The sequence below is a fragment of the Anopheles maculipalpis genome, chromosome 2RL (assembly GCF_943734695.1).
Source record: "Anopheles maculipalpis chromosome 2RL, idAnoMacuDA_375_x, whole genome shotgun sequence".
Lineage (NCBI taxonomy): Eukaryota > Metazoa > Arthropoda > Insecta > Diptera > Culicidae > Anopheles > Anopheles maculipalpis.
Window position 1 is genome coordinate 17,629,429 of NC_064871.1, and position 6,796 is coordinate 17,636,224.

The 6,796-nt window shown below is 41.0% G+C and overlaps 1 protein-coding gene across 1 annotated transcript in view; it reads right to left on the bottom strand.

Moving 5' to 3' along the window:
- Nucleotides 1–6,796, bottom strand: part of LOC126557535 (uncharacterized) — a 272,688-nt gene that overhangs the window by 230,719 nt on the left and 35,173 nt on the right. The window lies entirely within an intron of this gene.

Below are 6,796 nucleotides of genomic sequence, written 5' to 3' on the forward strand. Positions count from 1 at the left end.
GACGTGCCGTCATACTCAATAATAAATTAAATATTACTTAAAATTTACTATACATTTATTTGAAGCAAATAACAGTAGTGTTAAAATCTATTACAAATTATAAACTGTATATTTTTTTATTGTAAAATTGGGAATAGATTGATAAAAACTAGAAAGGAAAAATACTCCTCAACAAACAAAAAAAAATTAAAAAAAAATCAGTGTCCAATAAAACAGCAGTAGCACGCACCCGCTTACTAACAACCATTCAGCAAACACTCACCGGCACGCGTGGAAGGATCTCACCCGAACTGAGTGCCGGAACGTTTCAAACGGCACGCTATCCAACGGAAGAACACGAGCTCCAAACAACCGTCCGATGTGCGTCGTCTGCAAAACGCCGATGAAACGTTTCAGTGCTTCCGTGACCGTGGTTAAGAATTGACCGGTTTATCCGATTCTGCAAACGGAACTTTCGTAGTGCTTCGGGTCAACCGGTGTGGATTGGCCGCACTGCCACACCGTCTGCACGCGTACCAAGGGCTTGGCGTATCCATGGATACGATCGGGAAGAAGGGTTCGCAAGGATACAACAGTCAAACAGTGAGGCAATACCGGCCCATACGGGATGTCAGTGTAGAAAGTGCATTCGCGGTGTGTTTGTTAGAGTTAATAAAAGTATGCCTTTCGCTTTGTATTTTGCTCCAATATTTCCCACCAGTATAGTGTAGTGTAGTGCTAGTTTCCCTGGTGCATTCGCGTGTAAATGTTTGCTCCCAAGTTTTTCTCCCACGTCTTGCGAGTGTAAAGTTTTGTGCAAATAGTGTCGTGTTGAATATAAATATGAACGTTGTTTTATCGTTCCTAGACCTGTGAACCGTTCTTAACCTGTGTAGTGTATTTTTACCCTCTCTCTGTCTGTCTCTCTGTCTCTTACTCTCGTTCAATCTCTTCTATCTACCCTTACATCTACCCGTGGTGTGAACACCCGAAGCCGCAAATCTTAATGTCCATCTTGTTCCACTGCCGAAAAACTTTCGCTGTCGAGAGTTTTTCGGTCCATCTTCATCTGCTGTTCATCGTGCATCGATATGGGCGTACCAAGTGAAGTGTCCTGCATCCTATGGTGCCAACTGGCGTGCGTGAGTGCGTGTGAATGTAATTTTTTATGTGATTAAGCGTGTATCTGCGTGTGTTTCTGGTGTGAATTTATGGCTACGTGTTGAGGGAAGCAGCAGTAATTCGTAAGCATAATTTAACGTCCACGTTTTATGTAGGCTCCAGTGTGCAAAGCGGAGCATAAAATCGTCCAATTGTGTGCCACACAAATGGTGCTTCACTGGTGTGCAACTGTTGAATGAATGGTGTGAAGTGATCGTTATCCTGTCGTTGGTGGTTATAGCTAGTATGTGCGTATAATGTGATAAGAAGTCATTTTGTAAAGTGCGAACGTGTGTGAATGCTGTTGTTGTATGTGTTTTTTTATATCGGCACATGTGAAAGAGTGTGGGTTGTTTGTAATAATAAAAAACAAGAAGTTTAATGCAATAAAAGCCATTTTACTACGATCGATGGCATACGGAGCAGATTATGCTGCTCGTGCACTGATCCACAGAAGGAATTGAAAACTCAATTTTATGTACTGGCGGCTGTGGTGGATGAAGTATCTGTTTAGATTTATAACGCCTGTAGCGGTAGGAAAAAAATATTCACTAGGAATCGTAAAAGCCATTCCGCACCAGTTGAATCGAATCCACTTCATTGCTTTGTTCGTGGAGCTGATTTTTTACTGACTAGAAAGGAAATAGATTTAGCAAAAAGATCCCCCCAAAAGATAAGTCTAGTTTGAAACTGCATCCCAACAGTCAAATGTAAAGCCACATCCGTAGCGCGCGAATCAAGACTATAAATTAATTACCACGCGTGTGTGCAGCTAATCCGATTGTTTGCAAATTTATGGGCGGAACCCGAGCTAATTGCTAAGCTTCGCGGTGATAGTAGCTGCTGAAAGTATAAATAACAAAATAAACAGGTAAGTAAACGGTCTGTGTTACGTGAGTTTTTACTTTCATGCCAGCTTTAGTTACATTTTATCACCAGTTGAAGGTTTCACCTGATCGAAAGAGAAAACCCGAAACGACACCTTCAGCAAGATAAGAACCGTTCGAACACGTTTGACTGGATAGCGATAGTGAAAACATCTGAAAGCAGAGTGGTCGGCCGCTGTGTTTGGACACATAACAGACATACTTCGTGGTGGTATCGTTGGTTATCAGTAAACACCTGTTAGTTGACTCTTTTCGGTCATTGTTTCCTTACCGCACGAGACAGGTCGTACGGGCAATCAATTCTGTTTCGACGTTGTTTTAAATAACAAAATCGTCCGCAATAGGGTGGTAGTTGTTTTGGGGCTTCGGTCAATCTTAAATGGAACCCGAAAGGTGATGAGAAGTTTGAGGGTAAAAGATGGAGCCAATATCGCTGAAAGTGGTTGCGTAAAGCTTTTCGATAGGTTTTCATCACCGTCTACGGCCAGGATTCCGTTGTCTTCGAAGTTCAAAGTCCAACAATAAATACGAGTTTTGCTCGGTGCGCTTGTTGCTAGCCGGTTCCGAGTTCGTTAGCTTCTGGAAGATGGGAAAGCGGAAAACTTGCTCGGGAGCAATTATGCATCACAGGACGATGTGTGGGCAGATGGTGAATGGGAAGTGCGCACCCGCGTCACCATCATTGTGCATTCCCTTCACGCACGACGAGGGGGTGAAATGTGAGACGATAAGGGTAATTTCTTTGTATTTATTGTTGGCCCTTCCCATGTGGCTGCTGTACCGGAAGGCTGTTTATGAAGTTTGCACCACATTGGTATTAAATTGACTTTGAAAGTAGCTAAATTTCTCTTTGCAATTTGACAATTTCGTGAGTGTGATTTGTTTTCTCAATTTGTGAGCTTTAGGTGTGACAAATCTTATAATAGTATTAAAAATTAATCAAATGTGTGAAGAGTCCTTGAAAGGATAGCAATAAGCAATGCCATATTGTGCTTGGAGTTTTAGGTTTAACCATGAGTGAATCATCAAGCAAATGATACGAAAGGATTATTAGTAACACTGGATTTATTAGAACAGTCATTTTGACTACCTTTTACCAACATTTATGTCACTGTTGGTGTATGACTTTTACATCTTCAATAGGATGTTCATTTCTGTAAATTAAAAAATTAATAAACAAATATTGTTTGAGATTCATTTACGGTACACTTAATTAAATCTTGACCAATAATTTAGCATGGTCCTTTGTCGAATGATAAACAATGAGTGTTAGCATCAAAAACTCATAACAGAGGTAAACGAAGATAGCGATAGCGATCCGATAAAATTTAATGTCTATTTCATACTAAAATAAGCAAAACCACAATCGTTTTGCAGTGTCATACAGGGTTTCGATCCATATAATGGAACTTGAAGATCACTCAATAGAATTTTTACAATGATTAGTGAATTATTGCAAGCTTCTTTTTCTCAGTTAGGAGAAATTTGGAACTCAACTGTGGCAATTTGTAATAAATTGTGGATTTAGTAGCTGGAATCACCGGCGGAGTACCAATATGATAAATGCCAGTTCATAATTTATTGTCATCAGGACGACTTAATATTTTTTTTTCTTCGTTTATTCATAGAGGCTTTGAGTCTTAGAGACTACATTCAACACTCTACGGAGTAAATAAGTGGTATAATCTAATAGCAAACTATTGCAGGTGTGGCTTTAATATTTTGAAACACTATTGAGATTATGGCATATGATGATGGATAAGTTAAAAGTATTGCTTAAATTTCTCTGTATGAATAACTGATCCGTAAAAGTCGAATAAGGTGGTTCTGATGAAGTTTGTCGGTTGATAAAATTGTCATGTAATCGGTGTCTAGTTGGCAGGTGGCTCGGTGTGTCGTGTATCCATGGCAATCGGTGAGGATGTGGCGGACGGTGATGTCAACACCACAGAAGCTGCAGAGTGGAGGACTAGATTTTTCTAGGAGGTAGGAATGTGTAAGACGGGTATGACCAATACGAAGGCGGGAAAGGGCTCGTTGGATGTGACTGGACGTCTTAATATTCAAATTTGAAAGGGTTTACTGCGAAAATTAGTTAAAAAAGTTGTTTCACTCAATATTTAATTTAACCAGTGTTCATTGCATAGATTCCACAGCCAATTGTGCTGCAAATTTCCCCTTAAAGAATGCAAAATTCCATTATATGATTGCAGAGTTTTACAACGGGCTTGCAATATTCCACTATCCATTTGAAACATTCCTATAAGCAATTCTACAATTCCATCGTCTGGAACGAAACCCTGTAAGCAGCAAGACTGATGCAAAGCATTTCGTTGTGCAAAATCTGTACCTACGATGTTGCAACACAACAGGATAGAGTTTATTGATGTGTTCTCATTCATGATTTGAAACTCAGAACAATAAAATTAAGCAATTTGGAAGATCTTAAAAGTTAATCATAACTAAGCTGACTGACCGTGGTAGAGCTGCAAGCGTAAAAAATCTTGGTAGATCGAGTGTTAATAGGAAACCTCAAAAAATGTAAAAATTCACTCTTTTTTGGAAAATTGGGGCTTGAAAAATTTAGGGTTTGCCGTACAAGAAACAATCTAATATGCATCATAGTTTAGGATATTTCCATACAATTGTGCTCGTTTAACGGACCCTAACAGTGACTCCCGTTCGGAACAGCTGCCGCATCGTTAAGCAACAACAACGAGCTGCGATAGTATCTTTTCATCGCATCGGTAAAACACACAAATCTGCACAATCCTGCAACCCACACCCCTCACAAGTCACCGCCAAACACAACCCAATAAACAACCGATTACGATTATTCGTTTCCCGAAAATTGAACGTCTGCCAAAAGTGCGAACCAAATCCGCCAGCCCTTGCGGATGCCACCATTCGATCGAAAATGGTCCATCGCAACGGCTGGTGAATAATGTGTGTGTGTATGACTTTTACATACGCGTAATTTGCGATCGTACATTTTCATAAAGCGGTAACATAACAAAGTGCGACCAGTTACAAGATTACGTGGCATACACGTGTAGCTTGTACTCCTTTTTTTTTCATCGACTGTATTAAACAAAAAGGGCGAAACATTATCAAATTAATCTGCCCGCTGACCGATTTGTTTTGCTGGAGAAAATTAATTGATTGAAAAATGAGAATTGCACAAGGAGAGTGAAAAATGTACCCGGCGAGCAGAACAGTACAGAGACCGATCGCTTGTGCGGTCCAGTGAGATGTGAGTGCTGAGTCGCCGCGAGCTAGTTGCGTTGCGTCTAGACGAGCGTAATAAATATTTATACCATCGCATAACGCACCACTACAGTACGCATCGTTTCGTCAGCGTCATCGGCAGCAGCAGCAGTGAAAGGCAATGTGTTTAGATAAGAAGTTCGAATCGTTGTTGAGTGAACAAGTAGTGAGTTCTTTGCTACGCTACGATCTATGAGGGTGCGAGTAAAGTAAACACGTTTGGCAGCATAAGTTCATGCAGGAGAAGAAAAAAAAAAAGGGAAAGTCCGTTGTAATTCTTGTGGTTTGTGGTGCCGCTCGGCGCGATCGGTGAGAGCGAAAAGCTAAACTGCAATCATAATCATAAAACAAGCCAATCTTACTGGTGGAGTTTTCGCGGCGTGCTGAAACAAACAATGGAAGGAAGTGAACCCGCGGGGGTCGACGAAATTTGAAGAGTACATGATTTAACCCAGCCCACAGATTGAACGGGGAAAGGTGCGATAACTGTTGCGGTGTTGTTGAAGTAGAGAAGAAATGGGAAAATGGGAGAAAATATCTTAAATCCCAAATCTTTATGTTGGATGGTGGAAAAATGGCACCCTTCTGAAAAAGCGTATTTTGCTGGATGCAAAAATCGATTTTTGGTTACAAAAAAAAAAAAAATACAGGAAAAAATGGTTAAACCACCGATAACCAAACACTGATAAGACTCGATTGTCAAAAATTGTCCAAACTTTTTCCCCTCACTCCCCCGGATATGTACATAGGAAAATACACACATAGGAAAAGCAATCAAAGTAAACGAAATGCACCATACATTTGGCATCAGCTCAAGCCAAAGAAAACCATTTTCAATTCCCGACGGTTATCCAATTTAAGGCGTTTTATCTTTTTATGTTCCTCCACATGCGAATGCGCTGTTGTTGCGCTTCATTCATTACTGTTTTATGGAGAAGCTAGTAATGTACGGCGAACGGAGAAAAACGGGTTTCCTTCCAGCTCATTGCAGCGCTCAGCGTCATCAAATCAGCTGCAAAAGCTCCTAAGCTCGAATGGCTCAAAACTCATCCAGTTTTATGTTTTACGCTCTTCTTCCCTCTCTCCTTCTGTTGCAGTGGATACGACACACCATTTTGTGCGGTTGACTTCGCAAGCGGGCACAAAACTTCGAAGGCCAATACGTCGGACGCACCGTGTCATCTTTGCCGAAGAGGATTAAGCATCGGAAGGGAAGCAAAACAAAGTAACAACAAACAACAACAAAAAAAAGGCGGCTGTGCGAGTGATTAGTGTGCGCGGAAAGTGATACGGAAGTGAGTGAAAAGCCCATTGACGACCCGAAACCGCGAACCGATCGAAAGAAAAAAAAACAGAAAATTAATCCTTTCACGCCCTTTCTTCCTTATTGGTGGATGAAGCAGCCACCGTAATTAAGTGCTTAACGTGGCCTGAGTGTGTTGGGCGCTTTGGGGCCTTTAACTCACCGTGACTGTGTGTTGGTGTGTGTGTGTGCGTTTATG